This window comes from Sphaeramia orbicularis, chromosome 16, assembly GCF_902148855.1.
Source record: "Sphaeramia orbicularis chromosome 16, fSphaOr1.1, whole genome shotgun sequence".
NCBI classification, from domain to species: domain Eukaryota; kingdom Metazoa; phylum Chordata; class Actinopteri; order Kurtiformes; family Apogonidae; genus Sphaeramia; species Sphaeramia orbicularis.
This window is the reverse complement of record NC_043972.1, coordinates 54,739,609-54,753,781: the sequence shown is the minus strand read 5'-3', so window position 1 is coordinate 54,753,781 and position 14,173 is coordinate 54,739,609. Positions and strand designations below refer to the sequence as shown.

The window sequence follows — 14,173 nt, the reverse complement described above, 5'->3', positions numbered from 1 at the left end:
ATTTGTGTTTGGGGGAGACCCACACAATGTCAATTCATGTCAGAAAATATATATAATTTGTCAAAACCTTAATAAAGATATGTGTTAAAAAAATTGGCTAACAGATTGAGACCTGCGTGAAGTTGGCCCCACACCCAAAGAAAATCTCTGGATAAATAGTCTCATTCATTTGTGCTAGTTTGTGCCATTAAAATTTTTGTTTTGCGCTAATATGAAGCCCACAGGTTTTTCAAATGATGCCATTCCTCCCCAGTTTCTTAAGGAGGTCTTTCCAACTGTAGGTCCATCCATTCTCACTGTCATCAACAGCAGTTTGTCCTCTGGTGAAAACCCAGCAAACTTCAAACAGGCTGTAGTTCAACCACTAGTCAAAAAAACAGATCTAGATCCCTCAGTGTGTTCTAATTACAGGCCCACTTCCAAACTGCATTTTCTCTCAAAGGTTCTGGAAAAGATAGTTTATATTCAACTACTTGCCTTTTTGAAGGAGCACAGTATTTTAGAGACTTTTCAGTCTGGTTTTAAAACACTACATAGTACAGAATCAGCTCTTCTGAGAGGTTTTTAATGATATTTTACTAGCCACTGACTCTGGGGATTGTGTTGTTCTTTTACTTCTTGATTTATCTGCAGCCTTTGATACTGTGGATCATGAAATCCTGATAGATCGTCTGGAGCACTGGGTGGGCATCAGAGGCACAGCCCTACAATGGTTCTGGTCTTACCTTGCTGACAGGACATTTTGTGTCAGCCTTGGTGATGCTATGTCCTCTTCTAACCCTTTCTTATATGGTGTCCCACAAGGTTTGGTTTTGGGTCCTCTACTCTTTTCCCTATATCTACTCCTACTAGGTTCCATCCTGAGGAAACACGGTAATTTAATTTGTATGCAGATGATAGTCAAATTCATTTGCCTCTAAAAAAGAACCCTTCCACTGTCAGACCACTGCTTCAATGTCTTCATGACATTCAGGTGTGGATGGCTTGTATTTTTTTAAATTTCAATGAAGATAAGACTGAGGTTATAGTGTTTGGTGGTTCAACTAGAGTCTCCCCAACAGATCTGGGTTATTTGGCTCAGTACAACAAGCCAGTTATCAAAAACCTGGGTGTTAAAATGGATCCTGACTCTAAACTTGAATGAATGAATGAATGAATGAATGAATGAATGTTTATTTCAGTTAAATACAAAATACAAAACACAAAACACATACATATTTAAAAAAAACCAAAAAAAAAAAACAACAAAACAAAACACCTACATATTAAAAAACAAACAAACATAAAATTAACCCATTTTGTAACTGAAAAAGGAAGAAGCTGAAGCCGGAGGCTTATTTCTGCTTCTCCTATTCACATCCTTAGTCCAAGTCCACACCTTAATTTGCACAAGTTGCAGCAGATAAATACTTAAACTTAAATTATACTACATTCAGTGTAATAAGTTATTTTGTAATCATATTACTTTCATAGCCCTTCATAATTTGACAAATTAAATTCTTTTTGAAACTCAACAGTGAACTACACAATTTCACTTCATCCTTCAGTTCGTTCCATAGCTTGACACCAATAACTGAAACACTGATATTTAATGTTTGTTCTTACTTTACATTTTTCAAACACAAACATCCCTCTTAAATTATAATGTCCTTCTCTTAACTTAAAAATTTTCTGAATACGAAAAGGAAGGTTTTTACTTTTAATGCGAAACATAAATTCCATTGTTTTTAAATATACAATGTCAAAAAAATTTAGTAAACCAGATTCTACAAAAAGTGGATTACTTGATTGGAGATAACCAGCTTTGTTTATGACTCTAATAGCTCTTTTTTGGAGTTTAATTATTGGGTCTAAATTAGTTTTATACACATTGCCCCATACTTCCACACAGTATGACATATATGGCATTACAAGTGAACAGTACAACATATGCAAACATTTTTTGCTTAACAAGTCTCGAGTTTTATAAAGAATCGCAACAGCCTTGGACATTTTGCGTTTGATATATTCTATTTGTGGTTTCCAACAGAGTTTATGGTCAATAATCACTCCCAAAAATTTTGTTTCATACACCCTTTCAATTTCAATTTCATTAATTTTCAGTTTTATATCTTCACTTCCCCTAGCACCACCAAAAACCATAAATTTTGTTTTATCTTCATTAAGTGATAACTTATTAATGTCAAACCATTTTTTAAACTTGCTCAATTCCTTTTCCACAGTTTCTAATATTTGTTTCATATTTGCTCCCGAATAAAGCAAATTAGTATCGTCTGCAAATATTGTAAATTTTAACTCACTAGATGCCATAAAAATATCATTTAGATAAAGTATAAATAACTTAGGTCCCAGAACTGAACCTTGTGGGACCCCACATGTTACTTTTCTAAGTTGTGAATTTGTATTTCCAATTGATACATACTGAGACCTATTTTGTAAATAACTTTTTAACCAGTTTTGCGTCACACCTCTTATACCATACATTTCACATTTCCGGAGTAATATTGAGTGATCAATTGTGTCAAATGCTTTCCTTAAATCAATAAAAACACCAACAGTATGTTGTTTCTGATCCACCGCTGTTGCTATAGTTTCTGCAAATTCCATTACTGCTAAAGATGTTGATCGGTTTTTCCTAAATCCGTACTGGTGATCATTTAATATCCTATATTTGTCTATGTAGTCATCTACCCTCTTTACAAACAGTTTCTCAAGAATTTTAGAAAACTGTGGTAACAGTGACACTGGTCTATAATTTGACATCATGTGCTTATCACCATTTTTATAAATCGGAATCACTTTAGCTATTTTCATATTTTCTGGAAAAGTGCCTGTTTGAAATGATTTGTTGCATACATAAGTGAATGGTTGAAGGATACTGTTTATCACTTGTTTTATGAGTGACATATCAATGGAATTTCTATCAGTAGATTTTTTATTTTTAAATTTCCTGACCACTTCCAACACTTCACTTTCACAAACTCCACCGAGAAACATTGAATTATTGTTTTCAATAGCAAAATCAAAAGTTTTATCATCCTTTTCCCACTTGGTAATATCTTTTGCCAAATTAGGACCGACATTAACAAAAAAAATCAATAAATATATTCACGATGTCCTCTATATTTTCCACCACAGTGTCACCAGTTTTAACAACATATGTAGCAACATTTTTTTTATTACTTTTTTTAATCATATCATTTAACACTCTCCAAGTACCTTTAATATCATTTTTGTGTATTTCTAACAACTGATCATAATAGGCTTTTTTATGTGTTCTTATGATTTTTGTCAATCTATTTTTGTATCTTTTATATTTATTCTCTTTTTCTTTCATTCTGTGCTTCAGAAATTCCCTATAGAGCCTGTTTTTCTTCTTACAAGCCCTTTCCAATCCCTTAGTTAACCATGGTTTCTTATTCTTTTTAAAATCTTGTCTATATTCTTTCACAGGACAATGTCTGTTGTACAATGTCAGGAATATGTCTAGGAAAGCATTATATGAATCATTAACATCATCTACATAAACGTCATGCCAGTCATAATTTATGAGTTCCTCATTTAAGGCCATAATTGCTTCTGGTGACTTTGTTCTAACCACACAAGGTTTTTGCTTATATTTGGGTAAAGATAATTTGTTGTTCATTTCCAGTTCTACAAAAACTGGCAAATGATCACTTATGTCAGTCAGAAATAGACCACTTGTTATTTCACCATCAATAATGTTTGTAAAAATATTATCAATCAATGTTGCGCTTTCCAATGTGATTCTACTTGGTTTTGTAATTACAGGATGAAAACTCAAACTAAACATAGTATTTACAAATTCTGTTGTTTTTGTATGTTCATTCCATTTCAGTAGATCAATGTTAAAGTCACCACAAACCAGAATCACCTTCTCACAATATTTTTCATATAACTCAGTAATCTCCTTATTGAATTTCTCTATGCATGACCCCGGTGTCCTGTAAATACAACTAAGAAATATGTTTTTGTGTTTTTCCATCTTAATTTCAACCGTTACACATTCCATCAGATTGTCTATAGCAATTGTCAAATCACCATTTATCTTACATTTCAAATCATTTAACACAAATAGGGCCACGCCCCCTCCTCTTTTATTGGCCCTGTTCTGCCAAAACATCTCATATCCTTCTAACTCATCATGTAACCCTTTCTCTTTCTCATCACTCAGCCAAGTCTCTGAGATTGCTATTACACTAAATTTATGCTGGAATTTTTGCAAATAATCTTTAATTTTATCAAAATTGCTATAGAGACTCCTGCTATTAAAGTGAATCACCGAAAAACCCTTCATTTTAGACTTATACTTGTCTTCTGAATAATATTCACATGTTGTTTTAATGCTGTAGTAGAAGTGGGTCTCTGGATCAATATCATTCTCTAAAACATAGGGTTTGTGATCTTGAAAGTCAAAAGACTTGATAGTCATGTAAAGGCAGTTGTGAAGTCAAGCTTTTTTCACTTAAGGCAGCTGGCCAAAGTGATGCCAGTCATCCCAAAGCACCATTTTGAGATGGTAAACCACGCCTTCATCACCACTTGGCTGGACTATTGTAACGCTTTGTATTTGGGAATTAGTGGTCTTCCATTGTTTGTCTTCAAAGAGTGCAAAATGCCGCTGCACATCTTTTAACTGGCACTCATAAATATGTGCACATTTCTCAGGTTTTAGCGTCACTCCACTGGCTGCCTGTTTATTTTAGAATCCATTTTAAAATACTTTTATTTGTCAGTCACATGACGCACTTGGCGAGTATGGCTGCTTGAGAGCCGGCTGCTCCTGTCCCCGTGAATATCTTCTTCTTAGACGCAACAGAGTCTTGGACTTTGGGCCATAATATTTGGGATTAGTGCTTCTCTGCTGTTACTATGCCGAATGTCACCAGAAACTTTGCCAAGTCCGGCTCTGGGGCTGGGGGGAACAAAACATGTGAAGCAGCTAGTGCTAACCAAGCTAGCCAGAGGGCCTCGCCACTACGGGACAATGGTGACATTGAAGAGGTGGGGGCTGTGGCGAGACACATCCCTGGGGAGGTGGTAAAGGAACTGGCCCGGCTTTCCGCTTTAATAGTGGAAAAATTGGACAACCACAAGAAACTGGAGGAAATACGGATTAGCACAAGCGCTACAGAGAGCAAACTAGCCGACATAGCTGAGGTGGAGCACTGCCTGTGTTTTTTGGAAGATGAATACGAGAGGCAAACAGCTAATCCCACGGCTACTGCTGATGAAGTTGCAGTACACCAGGAGAAGTTAGACGACATTGAAAACAGGGAATGAAGGAATAATTTGCGCTTTGTGGGATTCCCCGAGGGCTGTGAGGATAATGATGCTGTGCAATTTTTGGAAGGAATTATACCGAAGATTTTGAACTTGGACTTCCCAAAGGGATTGGAAATTGAGAGGGCACACAGAGGTGGTGCTTTACCAAAGAGGTATGACGGTGACCAGCCTCCGCGAAGCAGACCACTTATAGCCAGATTCCTGAGATTCCAAGACCGTATTCCCATTGCTGAGGCTGCACGCAAACTGGGTACCGTTACCTGGGAAGAGCACCGCATTATGGTTTTCACAGACTATTCTAAACTTTTGAATGAGAAGTGTGTTAAGTTTAACGAATGCAAGAAGCTTCTACATAACAAACGCATTCGCTTTTCCCTGATTTACCCTGCGGTGCTCGTCGTGAAAGCTCCTCAAGGAACCCGCCACTTTGAAGACCACAAAAAAGCCATGACTTTTATTCGCTCTTTGGAGTAACGATTTTTGTACAGCAGACGTTCGCTTGTTCCTCTGTTCTGGACTTATTTGTGCGAGTGGGATTATACCTACAACACATATGGACACCGGGAAGATATGGATGGACACATTGTTAATGCCGAGCCTGTATTACGGACAATAACGGACTAACAGGAAGGACATTTTGCATTCCCCACCGCTCCACGGAGGATGATTCTGAATTTACAATGAGGACTTGAGGCAGCGGTAAATTGAGCATGAGCTCATGTTCAGTATATTCTGAGTCATATTGTGTTAGACCATAAGTGTTGTTGTTGTTGTTTTGTTTTGTGTTTTTTCCGCTTTTTGTTCTCTTCCTGTTTAAATTTCATTCCAGTCTGATGTGTATAGGAGAGGCTGAGTTTGAACTGATGCATTTTTCTGATGTGATGATGGGCATTGTTAGACTCTTTGCTGCTTCTTCATTTTACTCTGGGCTCAGGTTTCTGCTTTTTTTCTTCTCCTTTTAATATTTTGTCTACCCGTCCCAGAGTCACAGGGTGTAGGGGGCTCAAAGGCAGCGCGAGTTAAGTGTATGATCACCTTCCCACCACATTTCTCAGATTTAATAAAAATAAATCTTGAACCACTACTTAGTGGGATGAGAGCTGATACAGACTGCTGGTCCCAGTTGAATCTCTCTATGTGGGGAAAGGTAAATGTAATAAAAATGGTCTGTACACCCAAATTTAACTATCTGCTACAGGCTCTACCTATTAATGTTCCTGGGAATTATTTTAAAGAATTTGACCAACTTTGCAATTCATTTATATGGAACAATAAAAAACCTAGATTGAACTTGAGAAAACTACAGAAGCCAGTGGACAAAGGTGGACTCGGGCTCCTTAATTTACTCCTTTATCATTAAGCCTTTTCTCTTAGGCATTTGGCACATTGGTTCTTACTCCCTGAGAAAGCACCCCTTTAGTTCTATCTTGAGAGCATAGCTTGTTCACCATTTACACCACTTTATAGTTTAACTACTAATCTTGCTCCTCACAATCAGTCACATCCTGTCCTGTCTCACTTGAAAGGAGTGTGGAAGAAAATGTCCAAGACTTTTAAATTTGACCCCCACCTCAATCAAGCTGCTGGTATTTGGCACAATCCCAAACTCCACATAGCTAAGTCACCTTTTTTTGGAAGTCTTGGTTTCAGAGAGGTATAATAGTATTGGGGGATTTATATGAAAACAATACATTGAAATCTTTTGAAAAACTAGCACAGGATTATAATTTACCTCGGCAGGATTTTTGGAAATACCTACAGTTGCGACATTTGGTGGTAAAAACATTTGGCTCACCCACAAAGCCCCCCTCAAGCTGTGACACTTTGGAGGAAATAAAAATGTTTTTGGAAGTAGACATGAGGCATCAGTTTATTATAAAATGTTACTATCGGCCTCTGAGCCTAATACACTATCTCTCAAAAGAACATGGGAAACTGACTTAAAAATCAGCTTCTCAGAAGATGAGTGGAGTAGAATTCTTAAGAATATGAAAAAATTGTCGCGAGAATTACGATCAAGGTTGGTTCAATTTAAGATCTTAAACCGAGTTTACTGAACACCTTCTAGGTTACAGAAAGTGGGGCTAGCGGGGACAGATTCCTGTTGGAAGTGCCAGCAGGATAGTGGCACTCTTCTGCATATGCTCTGGGAATGCCCCAAAATCCAGGAATACTAGTCTTCGGTTCACACTGTAGCGGAGAAAGTTGCTGGTCAGGGCATTCCCTTTACCAATAGGCTTTATGTGCTAGGGGATCCTTCTGTTTTGAGTTTTTTGTCTTCCTCTGTTGCACAATGGGTACAAACTGCCATCATGCTGGGGAGAAAACTCTTAGTAAGGGAGTGGAAGGCTCCATCAACTCCAACTTTCTCCCAGTGGTATACCTCTCTTGGTCAATTGGCAGCATTTGAAAGATTATCTTACAGACTGTTAAATAGAGTAGATGACTATACTGACAAATGGGCCCGCTACTTCTCCTACACAGGTCAATGACGTTTCCAGCTCAAGAATGTTAACTGGACTTAGTGATAGTAATGACTGTTGTAACCATGTATACATATATTATTGGCATCGTTATTATTATTGTTATTATTATTGTTATTATTATTTATGTTTCATCTGTTAGGAGATTGTCCACATGTCTTCAGTATACTGGCATTGATAACTGGCATAAAGTGTGGAAATGTATAGCATGTATGGCCTAAACCCTTTTTTTTTGCTGTTATTTATTTGTTTGTTTGTTTGTTTATTTGTTTGTTTTTTCTTTTGCCTTACTGTTATTTTGCTAATTTTTTTTACTCTTTTTTTTCATATGTAAAAGAAAAATTCAATAAAGATCAAGTCATAAAAAAAAAAAACAAAAAAAAAAAAACAAAAAACTTTTATTTGTTTTTAAATCCCTCCATGGTCTTGCACCACCCTACCTCTCTGAGCTCCTTCACACATACACTCCCACTCCCATTGCTGCTGGTCCCAGACTGTGGAACAACCTACCTCTGTATATCAGACAGGCCTCCTCCTTGCCTGTTTTTAAATCTCTTCTTAAAACCCACCTGTTCTCCTTGGCCTTTTAACACTTGTGCAATGTTGACATTTTGTTTCTGTTTTTATGTTTTAACTTGTTTTACTTTATTTGACTTGATTTTAATGTTTTTAATGCTTTTATTAATTTGTATTGTGCTTTTATTCTTCTGTACAGCACTTTAGTCCACTGTGGTCATTTTAAAGTGCTTTGTAAATAAAGTTGGATTGGATATTATGGTTATCGAGTTAACAATTCTTTTATAGGACATTCTGAGGTCAGCCAGCCCCCACTTGCTCCAAATTTAACTAAAATGGTCATGTTTGTTTGTGCTTTGTTTGTGCTGTTAAAATTTTCGTTTGTGCTGTCATGGTTTTATAGATATTACAAGATTTATATTCAGCCGATGATGTCACACAGCCCCCCACTTCCTCAAAATCAGACGGAAATGGTTGCGTTTGTTTGTGCTTTGTTTGTGCTGGTTTGTGCCATTTAAAGTTTTGTTTGCGCTCTTATGGTTATCGAGTTATTAACAATTCTTTTATAGGTCATTCTGAGGTCAGCTGGCCCCCCACTTGCTCCAAATTGAACTAAAATTGTCGCATTTGTTTGTGCTGGTTTTTGCCGTTTAAAGTTTCATTTGTGCTGTTATGGTTTTATAGATATTACATTTATTTTCAGCCAATGACGTTAGGCCGATGATGTTTGACAAACCAGCACAAACGAAGCACAAATGAATGAGACTATTTATCCACAGATTTTCATTGGGTGGGGGGCCGACTTCACACAGGTCCAGGTCTAAGATAAGAATGTGTTAAAGCTGAAACAGATCAGTGGACCCTCAGACCTAAACTCAGACTGAGCTCTATGAGTCATTTATCTGCACCTTGTATGTTCGTCCACTGAGGGTCACTCAGTGCTGTTCTGATACTGACGTTCACTTACTGAGGCTCACACACATGTCCTCTTTTAAAATGTAGTGGGAGACCCATAGAGTCACCACTCTTCATGGACACACAGCTAGTGAATCCACACTGATTTATCCTTTACATGGTAAACAGCAGCTCAATCTACTTTTATTTTCAAAGGTTTCACAGGAAGTGTTAATGTCCTGTTGTGTCTGTAGATGATGACTGAGGAAGGTCATGAACATGTTGAAGTTGGTTTATTTGACCTAAACAGCAGCTCTTTATCACCTGATCAGATTCTAGTTCATCAATAATTGACTAAACTGTGAATGTGAAAGGTCAAAGGTCAACAGTTATCCAAGTCCAATAAAAACAACGTCATGAATCCAGACTGATTTAAACATCAGAAACATGTGTAAAGTGTTTCCAGATCAGTTTATTGTCACAGACTCAGATCAAAGTGTCCTGATTGAGTCAAAGAGTCACAGATAAAACTCACCTGTGGACGTCAGACAGAAAAGGGTTTGTGTTCGTCACTGCTGAGCTGTTTCCTGGATCAATCTGAGTCTCACCTGTAAAGACATCAGGTGTTAATGCCTGCAGTGGGAGGAGCTCTGAATCGTCACAACATGTTACTGGATGGTGATTGGCTCGTTTGTTTGGTCATCCCATTGATGCTTTGACACAGTGTAAATGTGCAGCAGAAAACACTGATTCTGCTTCAAATTAATCACCAATCCATTTATTATTAATTCATCTATGAATAAATCTGTTAATTACTATATATTACTATATAATTTCTATAACTTTAAATGGGATTTTTTTTCTTTAAGTCTGTGACAGCTTTTAGTTGATGATAAATGTACATGTTTCATAAACTAATACATTTGGAATCATTCTGGTCCTACATATGTCACTGTAAGACACAGAAAATCATTCAGTCACATACAGACAACACATTAAACCTACTGTGATTGGCTCCAGGGTGTGTAATGCAGCTGCTGTCATGCAGCTGCGGTAAGAGAAGACTAACCAAGTTTTTTGTGTATGATTTGCGCCAGGAGATACGGACAGAGTGGATAAAACTTTGGGATAAAGCTGCTCGGGTATATTCCCATGGATTGTGGATTAGTTGAGAAGGGAGATGACAGGAGCTGCCATGGCTCCGAAAGGAGAGGACTATGTCAATTTGTCGCAGGTGCATGACCTGCTTAAACAACAGAGAGAGGCATACGAGAAGCTACTAAAGCAGCAAGAAAACAACTTTAAGAGCTTTGTGCAAATCCTGGTCGACTCCACTAACAAGAGAATGGATGATATGATTAAAGAGGTGCATGACCTGAAAACCAGTCTGCAGTTTTCACAAAAGGAAGTGGATGAACTAAAAGAAACTGTAAAAGAGCTGACTAATAAGAACAAAGAGGCACACACAGACATCAGAACAGTGTGTAAAACGGTCTTAACAATGAACGGCAAAGCGGAATACCTAGAAGGTCAATCCAAACGAAATAATATAATCATCGATGGCATTACCGAGTCCCCGCAGGAGAGCTGGGAGGAATTAGAGGACAAGGTCCGTGATGTGCTTGCAGTGAAGCTCCAGGTGGATGAGAAGAGGACTGAGCTGGAGCGGGCCCACAGAATGGGAACCAACTCAGGGGACAGACCCAGGCAGATCGTCGTGTAGTTCTTCTGGTTCAAGGACAAAACGGCAGTGCTGGGAAGACGCCATAAACTGAAAGGGACTAACATCTTCCTCAACGAGGACTACGCTGAAGCAGTACGGCAAAAGAGGAAACTCATCCCAGCCATGAAGGCTGAGAGGAGCAAAGAGAACGTTACTTTCATTAGATATGACAGACTCATTGTCCATCCCCCCTCCCACAAGACTGAGAAAAGGGAGCAACAAGCCAAAATGGGTTCATAACTTGGTATAACTTGGTGGACACGCACGCATGCACACACACACAGACACAAACACTTTTGGTGATTCATCACTGTATTATGTTTGTATCTGAAAAACATCCAAAAAAGGACTAAAAATAGCCCACATTAATGTATGCAGTCTCAGAAATAAAGTTCAGGACATCAAGAACTGGCTGGTATCAGACAAAATTCATATTTTGACCATATCAGAAACTCATTTAGATGACTCATTTGAGGATGGTTCAGTGTCAATAAGTGGATATAACATCTATAGAAGGGATAGGGACACCTATGGGGGAGGGGTTGCAGTGTACATTCAAAGTCACGTTCCTGCTAAAAGAAGAGAGGATTTGATGTCAAGTGCTGTGGAGACACTGTGGTTGCAGGTTCACCTGCCTCACTTAAAACCTGTGCTACTGGGATGCTGTTATAGGCCTCCAAGTGCAAGTAGCCAATATGTAGACATGTTATGTGAGATGATTGAGAAAGTATGTTATGAAAATAGAGAGATTTATTTACTGGGAGACCTGAACAGTTGGATTAAGCGATCATAATGTAGTAGCCATAGCCAGGAAAGCCAAGATACCAAAGACTGCACCTAAAATAGTATTCAAGAGATCATATAAATCATTTTGCTGTGAGTTGTATGTGGATGATGTAAAATGTATATATTGGACTGATGTGTGTAAAGAGAGAGATCCAAATGCTGCACTGGATGTTTTTATGAAATTGCTGTGTCCTGTGGTTGACAAACATGCACCAGTCAGGAAGCTTACTGTCAGGGCTGTGAGTGCACAGTGGATTGATGAGGAGTTAAAGAAGTGTATGGAGGAGAGAGACGGGGCCAAGGTGGCAGCAGTTAGGTCTGGCAATCCACTAGAATGGCAGATATACTGTAAAATTAGAAACAAGGTGACCAAATTGAACAAGAAAAAGAAGAAACTGTATTATGAAACTAAATTGTATAACGTAAAGCATGATGGAAAAAAGCTCTGGGGTACACTAGATAATATAATGGGCAGAGAGAGCAATTCAACACCATACTTCCTTGAATCAGAAGGTGAATTTATGACTAAACCTCTTGACATTGCTAATTATTTTAATAATTACTTCATGGACAAAGTGAGTAAACTAAGACAGGAAATGCCAAAATCCAGCTGTGAGTCAACATATCAATACATAAAAGAACAAATAATGAAGGATAAGAACTGTACCTTTAAACTGTGTAAAGTAAGTATAGAAAAGGTGGAAAAATTATTGCAGTCCATCAATAATGAGAAACTATCTGGGATAGATAATTTAGATGGAAAGCTATTGAAGTGTATCGTTAGTCATATTCTGCTCCTGTTTGCCACATCTTCAATTTGAGTCTTGAAAGTACTGTCTGCCCCCAAACCTGGAAAGAGGCCAAAGTCATTCCATTACCAAAGAACACCAGAAATGCCTTCACAGGTTCTAACAGCCAACCAGTAAGCCTATCACCTGTGCTTAACAAACTTTTGGAAAAAATTGTTTTTGAACAAATACAAAAGTACTTCTCTGTTAACAATCTGACAAGTGATTACCAGCACGCTTATAGAGCGGGTCACGCAACAGCCACAGCAATAACACAAATGACAGATGACTGGTTGAAAGCAACTGATAAAAAGAACGTAGTGGGAGCAGTATTGTTAAATTTTAGTGCTGCATTTGATGTGGTGGACCACAAAATACTACTAAATAAACTGAGGTACTATGGCTTTACTCAAACCACCCTATCATGGATAGAAAGTTACCTATCGAATAGAACTCAAAGAGTTTTTTTTTCTCAATGGTAGTTTCTCTGAAGGTAGAGTGGTTGAAAGTGGAATTCCGCAAGGAAGTTCGCTTGGTCCATTGTTGTTCTTTATTTTCACCAACGATTTTCCATTTGCTCTTAAAAATGCAAATATGGCTATGTATTCTGATGATACAACAATATACATTAATGCACCAACAGTTGACAAGGTCACGAAAACCCTGAATGAAGAATTGCAAATAGTATTAGACTGGGTAACCAGCAACAAATTAGTCTTAAATATTTATATATAAAAAAAGCATGCTACTGGGTACAAATTATGCACTGAGATCTTAACCACAGCTAAATCTGATTCTAAACAAAACAGCTGTTCAACAGGTGGAAGAAACAAAGCTGTTGGGTGTTAATGTAGATTGTAATTTGTCATGGATGAGACAAATAGATGCTGTTGTTAGGAAGATGGGAAGGAACATATCTGTTATTAAAAGGTGTTCGACTTTTCTGACACCACAACCGACCAAGCAAGTTCTTCAAACTCTAGTGTTGTCAGATTTAGAGTATTGCTCAGTGGTGTGGTCTGGTGCGAGTAAGAAGGAGATAGGAAAGCTACAGATGGCTCAGAATAGAGCAGCTCGGCTGGCCCTACGATGCACACTACGGTCTAATGTAAATGAAATGCATGTCAAGCTCTCCTGGAGGAAAGTCACGGAGAGGCTGACAGCATCACTGATTGTTTTTGTTAGAAATATTAATATGTTAAAAAGCCCCAACTTCTTATATAACCAACTGACACATAGCTCTGACATACATACATACACACCACACGAGGCATGCCACCAGAGGCTGCCATACAATTCCTTTAGCAAGAACACAATCAATGCAAAGAACAGTTCTATATCGAGCCATGGTGGAATGGAACTCACTTCCAGAACAGATCACTTAAGAACAAACAAAAGCAAGATTTAAAAGACAACTGAAGCAACATCAAATGACCCAACGTCTGTAAACAATTTGGAAGACATGTAGACATAAACATATGATATTAGCAAATGCATGTACACACACACACACACACACACACACAATTATAATTAGGTTTATTTATTTAATATGATTACTTCGTTTTTTGTTTGTTTGTTTGTGTTGTTTTTTAATTTGATCTTGTAGTATTGTTATTATTGTTAATGTTGTTTTGTTTGACTGTTGAGTGTTCTTAAGAAGGAAATATAAGGGT

General features: G+C 37.8%; 7 protein-coding genes across 13 annotated transcripts in view; 2 read left to right on the top strand and 5 right to left on the bottom strand.

The window, feature by feature from the left end:
- LOC115435234 (NACHT, LRR and PYD domains-containing protein 5-like) overlaps nucleotides 1–14,173 on the top strand; it is a 753,056-nt gene that overhangs the window by 312,429 nt on the left and 426,454 nt on the right.
- Nucleotides 1–14,173, top strand: part of LOC115436265 (zinc finger protein 345-like) — a 356,130-nt gene that overhangs the window by 74,341 nt on the left and 267,616 nt on the right. The window lies entirely within an intron of this gene.
- LOC115436292 (zinc finger protein 239-like) overlaps nucleotides 1–14,173 on the bottom strand; it is a 324,079-nt gene that overhangs the window by 55,831 nt on the left and 254,075 nt on the right. The gene's annotated exons all lie outside the window — the stretch shown is intronic.
- LOC115436241 (NLR family CARD domain-containing protein 3-like) overlaps nucleotides 1–14,173 on the bottom strand; it is a 1,147,354-nt gene that overhangs the window by 943,952 nt on the left and 189,229 nt on the right. Inside the window, exon 2 of the mRNA XM_030159038.1 lies at nucleotides 9,736–9,808. The gene's annotated coding sequence lies outside the window, so the exon portion shown is untranslated. The remainder of the gene's footprint in view (nucleotides 1–9,735; nucleotides 9,809–14,173) is intronic.
- The window catches only part of LOC115436242 (NLR family CARD domain-containing protein 3-like), a 329,168-nt gene that overhangs the window by 129,444 nt on the left and 185,551 nt on the right, over nucleotides 1–14,173 (bottom strand). The gene's annotated exons all lie outside the window — the stretch shown is intronic.
- LOC115436296 (zinc finger protein 239-like) overlaps nucleotides 1–14,173 on the bottom strand; it is a 117,833-nt gene that overhangs the window by 7,654 nt on the left and 96,006 nt on the right. The window lies entirely within an intron of this gene.
- Nucleotides 1–14,173, bottom strand: part of LOC115436280 (zinc finger protein 664-like) — a 204,812-nt gene that overhangs the window by 113,670 nt on the left and 76,969 nt on the right. The gene's annotated exons all lie outside the window — the stretch shown is intronic.